This window comes from Podarcis tiliguerta, assembly GCF_965153285.1.
Source record: "Podarcis tiliguerta genome assembly, chromosome: 1".
Lineage (NCBI taxonomy): Eukaryota > Metazoa > Chordata > Lepidosauria > Squamata > Lacertidae > Podarcis > Podarcis tiliguerta.
The window spans coordinates 19,419,446-19,438,547 of NC_139534.1; the positions used below are offsets into that span (position 1 = coordinate 19,419,446).

General features: G+C 49.7%; 1 protein-coding gene across 2 annotated transcripts in view; it reads left to right on the top strand.

Moving 5' to 3' along the window:
* The first annotated feature begins 4,347 nt into the window (after positions 1–4,347).
* The window catches only part of CALCRL (calcitonin receptor like receptor), an 89,253-nt gene continuing 74,498 nt past the window's right edge, over positions 4,348–19,102 (top strand). Inside the window, exon 1 of one of the 2 annotated variants that reach the window (XM_083410504.1) lies at positions 4,348–4,669. The gene's annotated coding sequence lies outside the window, so the exon portion shown is untranslated. Of the gene's footprint in view, positions 4,670–4,736; positions 5,221–19,102 lie in introns of those variants that run through there. The other variant, XM_083410505.1, reaches the window with a different exon arrangement.

The window sequence follows — 19,102 nt, forward strand, 5'->3', positions numbered from 1 at the left end:
CCTCAATGCCTTCTTTGCCTCAGTCTTCTCCGATAAAGAAAACAATGCCCGACCTGAAGAATTTGGAGCAAATGATTCAGCAGAGGAAACACAGCCCAGAATAACTAAGGAGATAGTACAAGAATACTTGGCTAGTTTAGATGTATTCAAGTCTCCAGGGCCAGATGAACTGCATCCAAGAGTATTAAAAGAACTGGCAGATGTGATCTCAGAACCACTGGCAGTCATCTTTGAGAATTCCTGGAGAACAGGCGAAGTCCCGGCAGACTGGAGGAGGGCAAATGTTGTCCCTATTTTCAAAAAGGGGAAAAGAGAGGACCCAAATAATTACCGCCCAGTCAGTCTAACATCAATACCAGGGAAGATTCTGGAGCAGATCATTAAGCAAACAATCTGTGAGCACCTAGAAAGGAATGCTGTGATCACCAATAGTCAGCATGGATTTCTGAAAAATAAGTCATGTCAGACTAACCTGATCTCATTTTTTGACAGAATTACAAGCCTGGTAGATGAAGGGAACGCAGTGGATGTAGTCTACCTTGATTTCAGCAAGGCATTTGACAAGGTGCCCCATGATATTCTTGTAAAGAAGCTGGTAAAATGCGGTCTTGACTATGCTACCACTCAGTGGATTTGTAACTGGCTGACTGACCGGACCCAAAGGGTGCTCATCAATGGTTCCTCTTCATCCTGGAGAAGAGTGACTAGTGGGGTGCCACAGGGTTCTGTCTTGGGCCCGGTCTTATTCAACATCTTTATCAACGACTTGGATGATGGACTCAAGGGCATCCTGATCAAATTTGCAGATGACACCAAACTGGGAGGGGTGGCTAACACCCCAGAAGACAGGATCACACTTCAAAACGACCTTGACAGATTAGAGAACTGGGCCAAAACAAACAAGATGAATTTTAACAGGGAGAAATGTAAAGTATTGCACTTGGGCAAAAAAAATGAGAGGCACAAATACAAGATGGGTGACACCTGGCTTGAGAGCAGTACATGGGAAAAGGATCTAGGAGTCTTGGTTGACCACAAACTTAACATGAGCCAACAGTGTGACGCGGCAGCTAAAAAAGCCAATGCAATTCTGGGCTGCATCAATAGGAGTATAGCATCTAGATCGAGGGAAGTTATAGTGCCACTGTATTCTGCTCTGGTCAGACCTCACCTGGAGTACTGTGTCCAGTTCTGGGCACCACAGTTCAAGAAGGACACTGACAAACTAGAACGTGTACAGAGGAGGGCAACCAAAATGGTCAAAGGCCTGGAAACAATGCCTTATGAGGATCGGCTAAGGGAGCTGGGCATGTTTAGCCTGGAGAAGAGGAGGTTAAGGGGTGATATGATAGCCATGTTCAAATATATAAAAGGATGTCACATAGAGGAGGGAGAAAGGTTGTTTTCTGCTGCTCCAGAGAAGCGGACACGGAGCAATGGATACAAACTACAAGAAAGAAGATTCCACCTAAACATTAGGAAGAACTTCCTGACAGTAAGAGCTGTTCGACAGTGGAATTTGCTGCCAAGGAGTGTGGTGGAGTCTCCTTCTTTGGAGGTCTTTAAGCAGAGGCTTGACAACCACATGTCAGGAGTGCTCTGATGGTGTTTCCTGCTTGGCAGGGGGTTGGACTCGATGACCCTTGTGGTCTCTTCCAACTCTATGATTCTATGATTCTATGATTCTATGATTCTAGCTTAGGACCCCACTCTCTTGGGGCCCCAAAAAATTTTAAAGGGGGGGGGAAACTGGATGTACATTTCCAAAATATAAGATAAAAAAACAAATAAAATATAATCTACATACAGTTAGAGCTTAATAATTGTTGTTGTTGTTGTTTAGTCGTTTAGTCGTGTCCGACTCTTCGTGACCCCATGGACCAGAGCATGCCAGGCACTTCTGTCTTCCACTGCTCCCGCAGTTTGGTCAAACTCATGCTGGTAGCTTCAAGAACACTGTCCAACCATCTTGTCCTCTGTCGTCCCCTTCTCCTTGTGCCCTCCATCTTTCCCAACATCAGGGTCTTTTCCAGGGAGTCTTCTCTTCTCATGAGGTGGCCAAAGTATTGGAGCCTCAGCTTCAGGATCTGTCCTTCCAGTGAGCACTCAGGGCTGATTTCCCTCAGAATGGATAGGTTTGATCTTCTTGCAGTCCATGGGACTCTCAAGAGTCTCCTCCAGCACCATAATTCAAAAGCATCAATTCTTCGGCGATCAGCCTTCTTTATGGTCCAGCTTTCACTTCCATACATCACTACTGGGAAAACCATAGCTTTAACTATACGGACCTTTGTTGGCTATTAATATACTTCTTCTTAATTGTATTTCAGTTCAACAATTACAACAATTGCTTTGATAAAATACATATTTTGTTATGTGCAAATGGCTTTAGATACCTAATACGGCCATAAATTACCATGTAGTAGGGCTGTCCAACAGGTCGATCGCAGGGTGCCCCTGGTTGATCCTGGGATCCTCCCCACCCCCAAGCTTTTCAACCCAAAAAGCAGTGACAAATTGTTGTTGGCAAAGGACAGCTGGACATATAAAGGGCCCCATTACCTTCTGTAGCTCAGGGCAGACACAGGCAAACTCAGCCCTCCAGATGTTTTGAGACTACAACTCCCATCATCCCTGACCACTGGTCCTGTTAGCTAGGGATCATGGGAGTTGTAGTCCCAAAACATCTGGAGGGCAGAGTTTGCCTATGCCTGGCTTAGGGCCTCATCAAACCTAAATCCAGCCCTGCATAGTGGCATTCTCTGGTATCTCCCCTCTAAATATGCTGGGGGCATCTGTTGAAACCTTAGTTCTAGAAAGGCCCTGCATTGTTGTGAGGGCAGAATTTCAAGGTAATGGGGCTTTGAGCGATTGGTCTCAATCACTCAAGAGTACTAAGTGTAGCTTTATCCAGCAATTGGATAAAAGCAAGTGCAGCTTGATGATGATGATACGTTTATTCCATCACAGCACGCTCAAGCATAGTCATTCAAGCACATACCCAATCTCATGATGACTTTGTCTTCACATCACCCCTGAGAGAGAGGTTAGGCTGAGTGCCTCAAAGTCACTCCGTGAGTTTCATGGCATGTATAAGCAGCACCGTGGGGCAAATGGTAGCTTGGGCATAGCCACATCCACACCGGCCATTTACAGACTTCCTGGCAACCACAGTTGGTTAAGGGAGCTGGGAATTGTAGTTCTGGCTGTGAGAGGCATTCTTGGTGGAGGGGATCCATGTGCTGTAAATGTGTGATGTGGCTGGGAAAACACTGTACAGTGGTGCCTCAGGTTAAGTCCTTAATTCATTCCAGAGGTCTGTTCTTAACCTGAAACTGTTCTTAACCTGAGGCACCACTTTAGTTAATGGGGCCTCCTGCTACCGCCGTGCCGCCAGAGCACGATTTCTGTTCTCATCCTGAAGCAAAGTTCTTAACCCGAGGTACTATTTCTGGGTTAGTGGAGTCTGTAACCTGAAGTGTATGTAACCTGAAGCATCTGTAACCCGAGGTACCACTGTAAAGAAATGAGTAACCTGCCCAGTACAGACTTCCAGCATCTGCTTTTACTTTTGAGGCAGGGTGGGGAATCACAGGCAATTCAACCAGAGGCCTCTCCACATAATATTCTGAACCTCAGCAGTAATCCAGCACTCTAACCACTACACCACACTGCCTCTTCTCTGTTGCACCTCCATGTGCAACCAGAGTAATGCAGTGGTTTAGAATGAGCATCAGGCAAGAGCCAGGGAGTCTCCAGGTTCCAATTCTCCCTTGAAGTTTGCTGGATGACCTTGGGTCATGCACAATCGCTGTGCCTAAGCAGCCTACATCCTGGGGTTGTTGTGAGGATCTGCATGTTGCCTTGAGCTCCTTCAAAGAAAGTCAGGGTGCAATGGAGAAAGGTAGGCTGCAAGGGGATTTATGACAGCTTTCCACTTTCGTTGCCTTGAGAGCCTGTGTGATCTAACAGTTAAGAGTGTCGGGAGGGACCCTGAGGGTCATCTAGCCCAACCCCGTCTGCACACAAGGTTTCCCATCCAATCTGAAACCACGCCGGACCCTGCTTAGCTTTGCAAACCTTCCAGCTGCTTTATTGCTGCACCACTCCCGTTTCCTATGCCTCTTAGGTGGAGAGATCTCGCTGTCCCGCCCCTCGCTTCAGTTCCTGGGTGCGCGCAGGCAAGTTTCAGGACGGTCGGTTAAAGAAGGTGGAAAAAAGCAGCAACAAGCAGCAGCCCCGCGCTCGTACCGAGAGCGCGTCTCCGGGAAGAGAAAAAGAGCAGCGCTTGGCTTGCCAAGAAGGTAACCCAATCCTCCCGGCGGGCGGGGTCTGGGACTGATGTAACAGGAAACGGGGATGTTTCCTTTGCGCTGCGGATCGCTTACAACCGGACCACGCTCGCCAGTCCCTTCTCAGACCCAGCCGCCTCCTCCGGAGGGCAGAGCGCAGCAGAGCCGCCTCCTTTCGCCCCATCTCCTAACTTGGATTGTACCTGCCTCTCCTGATCGACTCCTTTGTTGTGCGCTTCGACTCCGCTTCGCATTTGCCTTTTTGGAGTGTGTGTGTGTGGAAGGGGGCAGCTGCCTCGGTTACGAAGAACCCACCGAGAGTTGGACGCACATCCGATCGCCTTGCCTACGGTGCCGCTAGGAGGAAGAGCTTTTGGGTGAGCATCGATCCTAATACGGAGCACTCTTTACCCACGCGCGCGAGAGGCAATCGCTCCTGCTGGCGAAGTTGGGGGCTCCCCGCGCGCGCGTGGTTTGCACAAGCCGTGGAGAGGAACTTTATTTGGAGGGAGGGAGGGGGGAAACCCCTTTGTTCGAAAGCGCGCCTCCGTGTAGGGGTGAGAGCGGTGGGACCACACGCAACTCGGGGCTTCTCCGGCTGCGCGTAAAGAGACAGACCCCAAGTTGGCAGCAAGCGACACCCGGGCGCACCCGGTTTCGCCTTGGGGAAGTGCAGGAAATCCACCGGGCGCCTGCGGAGTTTTCAGAATCCCTCTGGAGCAAAGCCCGGCGTGGAAAGCAGGCGGCTTTGGGCAAAGCAGGGGCGAACGGAAGAAGAGGACGAGGGCGATGCCGGCGCTGCAGCCGCGCTCGCCTCGGTGCCGTTTCGGTGGCTGAATCGGCGCGAGGGTTTGCGCGCATTGCGAGCTCCTTCGCTTGTCGGAAAGGGTGGCGCGGAGAGAGAGGAGCGTGCGAAAAGGCACCCCCGGTAGCCCTTTGCTGTTCGTGTCATATCAGACTCAGGGCTGTAAACCTGCGCGTCCTTCTTGGGAATAAGCCTCGTTGCTCTCAGGGGGGTTCCTTCAAGTAAACGGGGGAAAGCTTGTTCTGGAAGTCCCACAGAAATCAGTGGGGCTCTTTCCTACATAAGGAGACACAGTTGAGGCCATTCGCTGTGGCACTTGTGTCAGAGTAGGCTTAGCATCGTTATTAGCATTCAGGGAAGTTTTTAGTGTGTGATGTTGTATTGCGCTTTTATTGTTTTTTTGTTGGGAGCTGCCCAGAGTGGCTGGGGCAACACAGTCAGATGGGGGTCATATTTTATAAATTGTTGTTTTTGTTGTTTGTATACCACCCTCCACCTGTAGATAAAGTTCAATACCTGGTACTAATCACATTTGCATCCAGGTGTTGCTATTTCTGATTTTATGTATGAATAGCCTAGGTCCCGAATCCATCCGGTTTTGCTGTTTCCAGGAAATATGCTTTAAGATCCATAGCCTTGGTTGCTGTTGCCAGTCCTTTAGGTGCCAATGTGCCTAGAATTTCTGCCCAGGGCTGCAATTCTGCGCACACTTACCTGGGAGCAAGCCGCATTCAGTTCGGTCACTCTTCTGAGTAGGCATACATTGTTTGGATCGGACTGCATGGTTGCAATCCCAAGCAATTGGCAATCCCACACTGAGCAAGAGGACTTCTGAGTAAGCCTGGTTAGGGCTGGGGTATTAGCAGGTCATGTGTTCACCACAAACACTGCCGCTTTTTCTCCTTCAGCTTCAAAACCATTGGAGCCGTGAAAACGTGGAAGCGTGTGGACTTGTAGGGTTACATTTTCTCCCCATCCTCATGTGGTTTGACTTCTCTTGATTCGGATGTAGCAAAGAGGCAGCAGCATATGAATATAGGGGAGTTTTTCATGTTTGGTGTTTTATTGTGTTTTTAATATTCGGATAGGAACTAGCCAGAGTTGGGGGCAACCCAGTCAGATGGCCAGGCTATAAATAAAATTATTATTATTATTATTATTATTATTATTATTATTATTATTATTATTTCCATGAGGTTCAGCTTTGGGGATTGACTTTCTGTTTGTAAGGAAGAGATAGTTTAAGGAGGATTGGCTCCTGTGTGATGAGTTGTCAATGACAAAAATCCTACTGAGGTGTATAAAGAGAAAGAAATGCCTTTGGGTCGCCCAGGGAGGTTGGCAGCCCTACATTTAAACTCTATGGAGAATTTGTGAGCTCAGAATGTATGTGCAGCCCAAGCCTCCACTGCCATTTTGGCCATTTGAAATTAACCCTTCTTAGCACTGGGGAGCAGGACTTCACTTACCTGGAAGGTCAAGGGGTCGTTGAGGAAACCCCCGATAGAAATATCTGGGGCACAGAGAGTGCTGAAACGCTTCGGATAGACTTGTTTGGGGGTTTTCTTTTGCCGGAGATAAGTGCAAGTAAACCCCCTTCATACAAGAGTAGCTGCTAAAGGATTGGAGTTGTTCTTCTGGAGTTAAGAGTTACACCTGGTTTTATCGTATTTTTAAGTTCTGGTGTTGTTCGTTTGGAACTCAAATGGCACGGGGTTGACTTTCATCCGTGAACCCTATGAGGTAATTCAGGCTGGTGCCTTGCCTCCATTTCCCCAGGAGGAGAAATCCCTATAGCTCAGAAGTGCATGAATTACTTCACGTTTCTTGACTGTGCCTAGAAAGGTCTGTCCATTGCAATGGTTAGAAATTGTGTCATTTGTTGTGTCCCTTGCTGCTTGTAACCCATCATGAGCTATTGCTCTACATTTCAATGTTTCCTTTTGTCTGCTGGATACCAGTTGTCTGCTTGTATTACTACTTTTGACCTTTTTAAAAGAAAAGGAACGAGATGCTTTGCAAATGGTCAAATGAAATCCTGCTCTTTGTTGCCATGATCCAGATAAGTGCTGACCGGTGTATTTCTGCCAGTTTATTCAGAGGGTGGACTAGGGGATTTGGTACCTGTTCTCAAAAACATTCACAGATCTAAAACATCAGACCAGAATATCTTTCTTTGGATTATAAAGAAACTGGTCATTGAGTAGTGCTTAGCCGTGATGCAAAACTAGAGTTCAGGACACAGGTGGCGCTGCGGTCTAAACCACCAAGCCTCTTCGGCTTGCCAATCAGAAGGTTGTTGGTTCAAATCCCCGTGACAGAGTGAGCTCCTGTTGCTCGGTCCCTGCTCCTGCCAACCTAGCAGTTCAAAAGCACACTAGTGCAAGTAGATAAATAAATACCACTGCTGTGGGAAGGTAAACTGTGTTTCTGTGCATTCTGGCTTCTATCACGGTGTCCCGTTGCACCAGAATTGGTTTTGTCATGCTGGCCAGATGACCCAGAAAGCTGTCTGTCCACAAACGCTGGCTCCCTCAGCCTCAATGTGAGATGAGCGCCACAAACCCATAGTCTCCTTTGACTGGACCTAACCATCCAGGGGTCCTTTGGCTTTAACTTTTACCTTTACTATAGTTCACATTACCATCTTAGAGGATGGTGAAGTTGTGTGTGTGTTTCTTTTCTGTGTGTTCCTCAGATGTTCAAATCAACATGGCTTCATTAGTGTCGCATTTCTGTCTATTTGTATACAGGGGGCATTGATGGGCAGGGATCCTCACACTTTTGCTAGGAATGGCCAAAGGACTCTCACCGGTGTGAATAGTTTTCTTATGACAGTAGTACAGGATGCAACTATATTTTGGATGATGTTGAGCTGTGTGAACACAGGTTCAAAACCCAGCACTGGAAACGCAGCGAATGCACTGTAAAGGGGAGTGTGAATTTATTTAATTTTTATTTATTTTATATCCCGCCCATCTGGCTGGGTTTCCCCAGCCATTCTGGGCAGCTTACAACATATATAAAAACACAACAAAACATCAAACATTAAAAAACCACATATCCTATACAAGCAACAAACCAACCAATAAATCAATAGAAACCAACAACAATAACAGTTTACAGTTTGTTCAAATTAAAATAACCGCCAACCCCAACTAAACATTTAACTAACACCAACCTGACAAAAATGAAACAGAGGAACCAGAATTGGAACCGGTCAAAGCATTGTGAAACAGTTTAGCCAGTTGCCCCAACCCAAGAGTTGTTCCAGCAATGTCTCAATGGCCTCCTAGGAGCCTCTTTTAGCTGCTCAAGGTGAGTCTGGGCCCCATCCTCTAGGACAGGTGAAAATGGGCCTTGAAGTACTTCCAGCACTCACAGTGCAACCATGAACACCGCAGCTGTCAGGGGTTCAGGAGAAGAGTCGCAGGAGAGGCAGGAAACGGAGAGCGAGGGGGAGGAGTCTGAAGGAAATGTCAGCGACGACAGTAGTCCGAGGTCTCTGAGTCTCTCCAGTGACTCGGAGGATTCACAGAAAGGGGCCCCCATGGTCAGGGCAAGGGGGACACCTCGGGAAGAAGGGGCCAGAGGGGACTCAGAGAGTAACAGCTGGAAATCCGGACCAGCTTCCCCCCCAGAGTGCAGTAGGGGGGAGGAGTCCAAGGCATCGGGATCAGGGAGCGCGCAGGCAGAGGGAGAACGTGAGGCAGGAGTGGCCACACCCTCGTCAGGGAGCGAGGAAACGGTCATCAGGAAAGTTAAACGCGCGCGCGCGCCAAGTTCAAATGTACAGGAGGGCGGCAAGGTGGGCAGCCCGGGTAAGGAGCCAGGTCCTAAAGCCCGCCGAAGAGAGGGGGAGGAGTCAGAGGGGTCAAGCTCTGCGTCAGAAGAGTCCAGGAGGGAAGAGACACCGGGGGGTAGTAAGACCCAGAGGAAGAGAGAGAGAAGGAAGAGGTGGAGTAAGATTAGAGTGTTAAGCTGGTGCACAGGGGGCGGAGATCCAGATAGAGCTTCGCCGGTCTAAAGCTCAGACGTAGAGCTGGGACGCTGAGACTTGTAAATGGACACTATTCTTCAATAAAGACTTTGATACTGTACTACCGGCTAGCGTTGGTCCTTGGTGAGCTGGGACCCGGAGCCAGCTCTGACAGTAAGCTCTATCTCCAAATTTTAAAGTTTTGGCACCAAGAACCTCGCCACGTGAGTTGACGCAGCGAGGGCAGAGGAGGGGTGCTTCCAGCTCACAAAACTCAGGCAAGATGACGACGGAAGAGCAGATATCAGCCCTGCAAGAAGCTGTGACACGACTCAGCACGGAGGTAATTGCATCCAGAAAAAGAGAGGAGGAAATGAGTAGCGCCTACCGGGATCTCCAAGTAAGATTGGACGTGATTTCCAAACAGGGGCCACCTGGATCCAGAGCAGAGGGCATTGGATTGGGAAAGAGGGGAGGCAGCCTTGTATCCCATTTTGACGGGAGTTTACAGCAGTACCCCAACTTTAGAGCAGACCTGTTGTTTGCGCTGGATCTGCTTGACAAAGACTTTAGAGATGAAGGAGAGAAAGTGGGGTTTATCCTATCCCATTTGCATGGTGAAGCCAAAACGTGGCTGAGAAATTTATGGAGGGACAATGATCCGGCGCTCCAAGACGCGAAGGCTTTCATTAAAGCTATGGACTCGTGTTTTTTATCAAAGATAGACGTTGATATTGCCAGGAGAGACATACATGGACTTAAGCAAGGCAAAGCCAGCGTGCGTCAGTACCATACGCGTTTCTTCGGACTGGTTCATGCACTGGGATGGGACAAAGCTTCTGCGCCAGTGAGAGATCTCTTTTGGGAGGGCTTGAATGCAGAAGTAAAAGCCGAAATTGGAAGGGGGGAGAGGCCAAGGAGCACCCAGGAAGTGGTCCAGAGGGCTCTGGAGATCGGGGTGCATCTGGAGGAACGTCCTTACAACAGAGAAGAAGGACGTTGGGGAAGGGCACCAGCCAGAGCACCTCCCTTCTATCCCCAAGAAGCAGCGCGTGCGCAGTCCACGCCCTCACAGGGAGGGGGAGAGGAACCGATGGAACTCGGAGGTGCCAGGGCTCAGTCAGCTACCAGAGCCCTCACGCCGGGAGCAGTCAAACCGAAGCCTCCTAGAGGGAACAGGAAGTGCTACATCTGCGACAGTGCTCAACACATGGCGAAAGAGTGTCCCCAGAGGCTCCACAAGCATACTGCAGCATCGGCAACAGTGACAGAAGCAACGCAGCAGGGAAACGACAGAGTCTGGCTGGAGGAAGAGGTACTGGGGTCCAGCCAGACAAATCAATGAAACAATCCCCAGAGATTTTGCAGCCCACGGACCCCCTCCCACCCAAACCAGTGGTGCAGCTTACAGCGTCTCTCCAACTGCCCAACGGAAGCACTCTGGAAGTGCCGATCACCATTGACTCCGGCAGCAACGCCGACTTTATAGGACTGGATTTTATTCAGCAACACAATATACCACTGCTGCCAGCCACAATGCCCCTGAAGGTTGTCACAGTGGATGGCAGAGACTTGTTAGGGGGGCAGGTGGTGCAACAAACGCAACCAATGGTGATGCGGATTGGGAACCACCAAGAGGTCATCAGCTTCAACGTCACCAAACTGTCAGGCACGCCGGTAGTGTTGGGCATGAGTTGGCTGCACAGGCACAGCCCAGCATTGGCGTGGTATCAGCGCCAATTGACCTTCGGTTCCTCCTATTGCGCGGAACATTGCATTCTTCATAGCCCGGAAGAAGGAGGGGAAGACACGCAGCTACAATTGAGCACGCTGCAAGCAGTGCCACGCAAGTACGCAGCGTTTTTGGAGGTTTTCTGCGAGAAGGAAGCGGACAAGCTGCCTCCCCACAGGCCCTATGACTGCCAGATTGACCTCCTGCCAGGGGCGACGCTGCCAGCAGGGAAACTGTATTCCATGTCTGAAGACGAGCTGCAGGAGCTCAAGGAGTTCATAGACCTCAACTTGAAGCGCGGTTTCATCCGGGAGTCGAAGGCAGCGGGGGGCAGTCCTGTATTCTTTGTGAAGAAAAAGGACACGCCCCAAAAAAGACTTGTAGTGGATTTCAGGCTCTTAAATTCAAAGACCAAGCCCACAGCCTTCCCAATGCCCAAAATAGATGACCTGCTTGCAACGGTGAGGAAAGGACGCGTTTTTACAAAGTTGGATCTGAGAGGGGCGTACAACCTGATTCGCATACGGGAGGGGGACGAGTGGAAGACTGCCATGTTCACGCCCCTGGGCACATATGAATACAGAGTTATGCCCTTCGGTTTACAAAATGGCGCCCACTGTTTTCAAGCGTTCATGCATCACGTCCTGGCGGGTCTTCTCTACAAGAAATGCGTCTGCTTCTTGGACGACATCCTGATATTCTCAGAATCTGAGGAGACCCACGAGGGGGACGTCAAGGAGGTTCTGCAGCGACTGCAGGAGCATCGGCTATACGCAAAGCTGGAGAAGTGCCAGTTCGACAGGAAGGAGGTGGATTTCCTGGGCTACAAGCTGTCGGACAAGGGGCTCGCCATGGACAGCGCCAAGGTTCGCGCGGTGTTGGATTGGAAGAGCCCGCGCAATCGGAAGGAGGTCCAGAGGTTTGTGGGGTTTGCCAACTTTTACCGCAAGTTCATCAAGGGGTTCGCAATGCAGACAGCGGCCATTACCGACACGCTCAGCTCCAAGAAGAAGAAGTTCATCTGGACGGAGCAAGCGGAGCAGTCCTTCCAGAACCTCAAGCGTCTCTTCTCGTCCGAAGGGCAGCTACTGCATGTGAATCCCGGCAAACCGCTGAGGGTTGAGACGGACGCCTCAGACAGAGCCGTGGGCGCCGTACTGTTGCAGGAGGACCCGCAGGGGGACTGGCGCCCGTGTGCCTTCTACTCCAGGAAGCTCAGCAAGTCGGAGCAGAACTACACCATCTGGGACAGGGAGTTGCTGGCCATTCATGCAGCATTCAAGGCGTGGCGGCACTTCCTCATCGGGGCCAAACACACGGTGCAGGTTCGCACGGATCATAAGAACTTGGAGTACTGGCGCACGGCAAGGTTCCTGAACCAGCGGCACATCAGATGGGCGGAGTTCTTTGCGGATTTCGACTTCAGGATAGAATACATCCCAGGCGACAACAACATCATGGCAGATGCACTGTCCAGAAAGCCGCAATACCTCGAAGAAGCGGCGCCAGCAGCGGCCAAACACATTTTCGCCCAGAAAGCCTGGGCGTGCGCTTCCGCAACTGTGGACATAGAGGCGGTCCGTCGAGCACTGCAGGAGGACTCCTTCGCTCTAGCCAAGATGGAGGAGGTCCGCAAGGGCACGGTGAAAAACGACGAGTTCCAAATACGAGACGGATTGCTCATCCGCAGAGGAGCACTCTATGTACCGGGAGATGAGCTCCGTGCGAAAGTGCTGCAACAGTTACACGACGCGCCAACCGCCGGGCACTTCGGCAAAGAGAAGACGGCGGAACTCGTTGCCAGAGATTTCTGGTGGCCCAAGATGAGGGGGGAAGTCGCGGAGTACGTCTCGAGGTGCGACACCTGCCAAAGGGCCAAGTCAGTACACAAACCTCCGGCAGGACTGCTCGAACCGCTGCAGACCCCGAGCGAACCGTGGGAGAGGGTGGCACTGGACTTTGTCACGGATTTACCCAGCTCGAGGGGTAAAACGGCAGTGCTAGTGGTGGTGGACATGTTCACTAAAATGGCCCACTTCATTCCGTGCGCGAAGGTGGCCACGGCAGAACAGACTGCCAAACTGTTCATAGACCACGTCTTCAGAGTGCATGGACTGCCACGGTCTATCTTGTCCGACAGGGGGCGCCAGTTCATTTCGAGCTTCTGGCAGAAGCTGATGGGTTTCCTGAACGTCAAGATCAACCTAGCGTCGGCGAGACACCCGCAGACCAACGGACAAGCGGAGCGCGTCAACGCCATCATGCAGCAGTACCTGAGATGCTATGCAAATCAACAGCCGACGACATGGGTGGACTACCTGCCGCTCGCTGAGTTCGCCTACAACAACACGAAGCACGTGTCCACAGGGGTGACGCCGTTCTTCGCCAACAACGGGAGGCATCCCAGAACCTTCCCGGGATTAGAGAGACTAGGGGAGGGGGAGCCACAGGCAGCGGAAGTCTTGGCGGCGGAATTGCAGGAAGTCCACGAGCAGCTTAGGAGGCAGTTAGAGCTTGCAAAGCACGCATACAAACTGCAGGCTGACAAGCACAGAAGGGTTGGGGAAGACATACAGGTGGGTGACTGGGTGTGGTTAGCGGCCCACGCAGTGCCGACCAGATCCTTAGCTAAGAAGAAACTCGGACATAAGCAGCTAGGACCTTACCTGGTTGAGGCACAGATCAATCCGGTGGCCTTCCGGTTGACACTTCCGGAAGGATCCAGAATGCACCCAGTATTCCATAGGTCGGTGCTCACGCCCTACAAAGCGCCTCACCGATTTCAGGCACAGGGCACGGCACCAGACCAGTATAGGGAGATCCCCCCAAGGAGGGAGTCGCCAAGTAGGGAACCCATCAACCAGGTCACAGAGATTTTGGACTCGAGATGGGGGGAAGAGGGAGTAGAATATTTTCTCGCAAGGGAAGGTACCCCGGCCAGCGCCAACAGTTGGGTGCCGGACTATGCCCTGGACGAGCCACTCCTCAAAGAGGAGTTTCATGCCTTGTTCCCACACAGGCCCATGCCAGCCGAGTATTTCGACGACTGGCTTTTCACACCCACGCTTTCTACCAGCACGTTCCAGGGATTCACCTCGGACGAAGAACCAGCATTAGAAACACGTTCACCGGAGGACTCGCCCTCGGGGTTTGCCTCAGACCGCTCCTTTTGGTGGGACAATCGGGGAGAAGAGAGGTGGCTGAGGGGCCCTTGGCAGGCAACGGACCCAGAGGGGAACGAGGGTGAGAGGGACATGGACGTGATGGGGGAGGACGTGGGGTTTGAGCATGGCGGCACGGAGATGGAAGCAGAGGAGAACGAGGTCGGCGAAGACATGGAGGACGAGCCGGATTTCTCTAACTGGATGCACGCCACGGGGGACGAACTGTATCCACCATTCACCCCCACAACGACGGAGCACCCAGCACCCCCGCCGGAGGAAGGGGAGGGGGGAAGGGGGGGCTTCGAGGGGGGGATGGATGTCAGGGGTTCAGGAGAAGAGTCGCAGGAGAGGCAGGAAACGGAGAGCGAGGGGGAGGAGTCTGAAGGAAATGTCAGCGACGACAGTAGTCCGAGGTCTCTGAGTCTCTCCAGTGACTCGGAGGATTCACAGAAAGGGGCCCCCATGGTCAGGGCAAGGGGGACACCTCGGGAAGAAGGGGCCAGAGGGGACTCAGAGAGTAACAGCTGGAAATCCGGACCAGCTTCCCCCCCAGAGTGCAGTAGGGGGGAGGAGTCCAAGGCATCGGGATCAGGGAGCGCGCAGGCAGAGGGAGAACGTGAGGCAGGAGTGGCCACACCCTCGTCAGGGAGCGAGGAAACGGTCATCAGGAAAGTTAAACGCGCGCGCGCGCCAAGTTCAAATGTACAGGAGGGCGGCAAGGTGGGCAGCCCGGGTAAGGAGCCAGGTCCTAAAGCCCGCCGAAGAGAGGGGGAGGAGTCAGAGGGGTCAAGCTCTGCGTCAGAAGAGTCCAGGAGGGAAGAGACACCGGGGGGTAGTAAGACCCAGAGGAAGAGAGAGAGAAGGAAGAGGTGGAGTAAGATTAGAGTGTTAAGCTGGTGCACAGGGGGCGGAGATCCAGATAGAGCTTCGCCGGTCTAAAGCTCAGACGTAGAGCTGGGACGCTGAGACTTGTAAATGGACACTATTCTTCAATAAAGACTTTGATACTGTACTACCGGCTAGCGTTGGTCCTTGGTGAGCTGGGACCCGGAGCCAGCTCTGACAGCAGCGGTTAACCTCCTCCTCTCCAAGGCCACAATCCCTTGGAAACATGGTGGTGAGGGCTACATAACAGTGAGGATAGAAGCAAAGATGGTCATGGCCTGTGTTTTCTCTCTCTCTTTTTGCCACTTGCTTCCCCACTTCTCTCTCCTTCCTTCCCTCCCTCTTTCTCTTCCTCCCTGCCCAGAGAAGTGCGAGGAAAGGACAGATTGCTATTGCCAGAGGTCTCAACTGATTGTTCCCAGAGGGATTTCCATCCATCCATCCTCCTCCTTGCGCCACCCATTTTGGCTTTGTGTGTGTTATGCTTCCCTGCGCTCCTTCTCTTCCTTCCAGCTCCCCCCAACTGCATGAAATCCATCAGAGGTCCACAGGTTCCTCACCACTCAAGAATCATTACCACAGTCCCGTAAGGCAGGCGAATATGATTCTCCCCATGTCGCAAAGGGATTCACATGCACCATGTATTTAAAGCACCACTGGGGGGGGGCAGGAAGAACCCTGGGAGCTGTAGCTTGTTATGGGTGCTGGGAACGGTAGCTGTGTGCTGTTTCCAGGGGCCTCATCCTCAAGGTTTTCTCACCTCATGTCACTCTATGTAGCACTTTGAGGCAGGGGAATTCTGATCACGGCACCACAATGCAGCACATTTTGCACCATGGAAGAAGAGCAGGAGAGAGAATAAGACACAGGGCTCCTATTTTCAGTGGCCCCCCGGCACCTGCAGCATCATTTAATTTTGGCCCAAGGTGCTCAGAAAGCCACTTCATCCGCAAAACCAAATCCTATCACAGTCAGTGAATAAACTATCCAGATTAGAGCTACAGCAAACACATTTTGTGACTCTCTGTGTGTGCTTTGAATGTATGGCGGTTAGGCAGCCTGTAAAATCCAAATCTAACATCATAAATTTGTCAAACAAGTTTGTTTGCGGACTGAAATCCATGGTAGTTTTCATGTCTAAGGCTTAAATCACCCTTTGCATTGAACATCCTCTAAAATGTGAATAGGAAGCTTCATTAATAAAAAAATCTACATTCAATTTTTCCCCCCTGCGTTTGGTCCGGCATTAACCACTTTGGGGATTAAGAAGACCTCTTCTGGATCAAACCAAAGATCCATCTATAATTCACACATGGCACCAGGAAAGGCTGAAAGGGGCTTCTCAGCCTATATTTTTTGCAGTTGAATCCCGGAAGGAAAGAAAGTATAAACTGAAAGCAATGGTGGGTTCAAATGCAAACGTTTTTGCTTTCTGGGATATAAACGTTTTATTTTAGTTTGCTTAAAATGGTATATATAAGAAGATGGGTTGTTCCGTTGTTTATGGATATGTTGCTTGTTTTTTGTTTTTTGTTTTTTTAATTTTTATTAAGTACAAATTAGAAAACATACATATTCACAACAAAAGAAAATACATCTAACCAAGAGAAAAAAATTAGAGAATATTTTGTCTCTTTTCATATTTACAGTTATTTATACCTCTATAAAATGCTATTCACAAAAAAGCAGTGAAATGAAAGATAATATATCAGAAAAGAGAAAAAAGAACAAAGAAAGAATAAAGAAGTAAAAGAAAAAGATCATAGGTGAAAATTTTTAAAAGTAGATAAGTACTCACAATACATAGCCGTTTCCCATCTATATTTATATTCATTTGTACAATTTCATCTTGTCCTTATCTACCTTAAATAAAGTGTTTTGGGGTTTTTTAAAAAAGACTTCCACCGTTTGCCTCACGCGTTTTTAATAATCCGTTCGTCAGAACCTCTGTTCTTCATATTTTCCCTTTGGATTTCCTTAATGTCTCCACTTTGTATTTTTTATATTATATTTATGTTGCTTGTTAACACTCTCAGTACTGACGTGGTATAGGCAGTTGTGCTCCTGGTAGCTAGGAAAATGAAAGACAGTACCACCTGCATTCACTTCAAGCCATTGGCTCATCCACTTTGAGAAGGGCGTGCAAGAGGACATTTTGTAGCTCTTCAGTGGTTAGCTATTAGTCCCACAATACTTATGTTTCAGTAGTGGTGATGCTGGCTAATTTTGGTTACTTTAGAAGTCAGTAAAACAATTGTTTGAAACCTCAGCCTGATCTTTCATAAGTCAAAATTTAGAACGAATCTTCTGGTGTCTTTGGTTTTATGTTTAATAGAATCTGAGGAGGTGGACAAGTAGAAAGTTAGGGGGATAACTTTAACTGTGTTACACACGAGTTGCCAAAGCTGAGGTGGTTTTAAAATGGTACGTGCACAGTTCAGCAAAGCCACTATTTTGGAGCAAATAAGATTCACAAGGTGAAGCAGTTTTCACTTCTTTCGTAATTTCCAGCAGGCCATTGATCTCTGCGTCTCCCTCTAAGGGGCAAGTCTATACTTACTCTTTTTGAAGATCTGCAAATGTGTTGAACAGAAGCTCACCGAAATATTTCAGTCCTTTTCAGTGAAGCCAGCTGAATCGTCACCAGTGCACACCTCCACAGGGTTGTGGAGGTGTGGTGAGTGACAGAGGCTGGCTGGCTGGCTCATCCTGGAATGGCCAAATTGGCCAAATGCTAGGGTTAAAAAAATAATAATTAAGCATCCTTTAACCTCTGGCTGTATTGTTCTAATATCCCATGTTGATCAGGATGGGGGAGCAGGAATGTCAACATTCCCACATCCAAACCCAACCAACAAGCCATTGCATCACAACCACTTTTATTCTCACTGAGGGGAAGTCTTTGGGGGCTGGGTGGGGTGCAACACACTCTAAATTCCCAATGCAGTTTTGTTAAACGGTGTTTTAAAAAGTTTCGTCGCAGCTTCAGGTCAGCATTGTCGTTTCAACGCGAAGTATACTTGTACCTCGCAGTCACACTTTTGCAAACGTAACCTCCTTCCTTCTATTCACCTTCTGCCCATGTTTATAGTTTCTGAGTGAATCCTGCAGAAATAAGTTCACGTTTACAGGCCTCGGGAAAATTAGATTGAATGGATGCGGATATTGTTGCTTGGATGAAGAGGGATTTTCAGGGGGTATTTGTGGCAGGCTGCAAATCTGCTGGCCCATTCCTCATTTCGGAAACTTAATTAAAAAATAAAATAAAATCAGGGTGACTGGGTGTGCTACATGTTGGAGTACCCAAAAGGGGACCCCAGCCACTTGCTTTTTTAATTTACCCAGAGGACTTTTTTAAATGTACGAGTACATACGCACAATTCTTGCACACAGAGACAAAAGTTATTGAAATATTTCATACAGTAGCACAGTGAGTGCTGATGTGCAAAATTGCAAGCTGAGCAGGTTAGAGGACCCAGTACACACACACACACAAAAGTAAAGGACCCCTGGATGGTTAAGTTCAGTCAAAGGTGACTATGGGGTTGCGGCGATCATATCGCTTTCAGGCCGAGGGAGCCGGCGTTTGTCCACAGACAGGTTTCTGGGTCATGTGGCCAGCAGGACTAAGCGGCTTCTGGCACAACGGAACACCGTGATGGAAACCAGAGTGCACGGAAACACTGTTGACCTTTCCACCACAGAGGTACCTATTTATCTACTTGCACTGGTGTGCTTTTGAACTGCTAGGTTGGCAGGAGCTGGAGCAGAGCAGCAGGCGCTCACCCCATTGTGTGGATTCGAACTGCCAACCTTCCGATCAGCAAGCCCAAGAGGATCAGTGGTTTAGACCACAGCGCCACCCGCATCCCTTTACCAGTGCACACGTACAATGTTGTGGATCTAGGAAATCCTTTAAGCACCTAATAGCTCAGCTTAAGTCCTGACATGCAGAGGTTGTTTTGCCCTATGACACCCAGAGCTTCCCCACCACCACCCCCGACAACCAGAGTTACCCCCCCTAAAAGCCAGCCTCAGTGTGCATCTACATATAAATTAGCAGGTGCAAGCTTGTGTCGTGAGCCTGCGCCCCATGTCTTTCAAGTACCTATCCCCTTTCCCTTTGCTTCTATGGCTTTTGCACAGATTTACCAAAAGGGCCCTGGCGTTTGAAAGCTTCTGCCCGGTTTCTGGCGCTTCTATAGAGCAAACCTGCAATGTGACTTAAGTCAATTTATGGTTTTA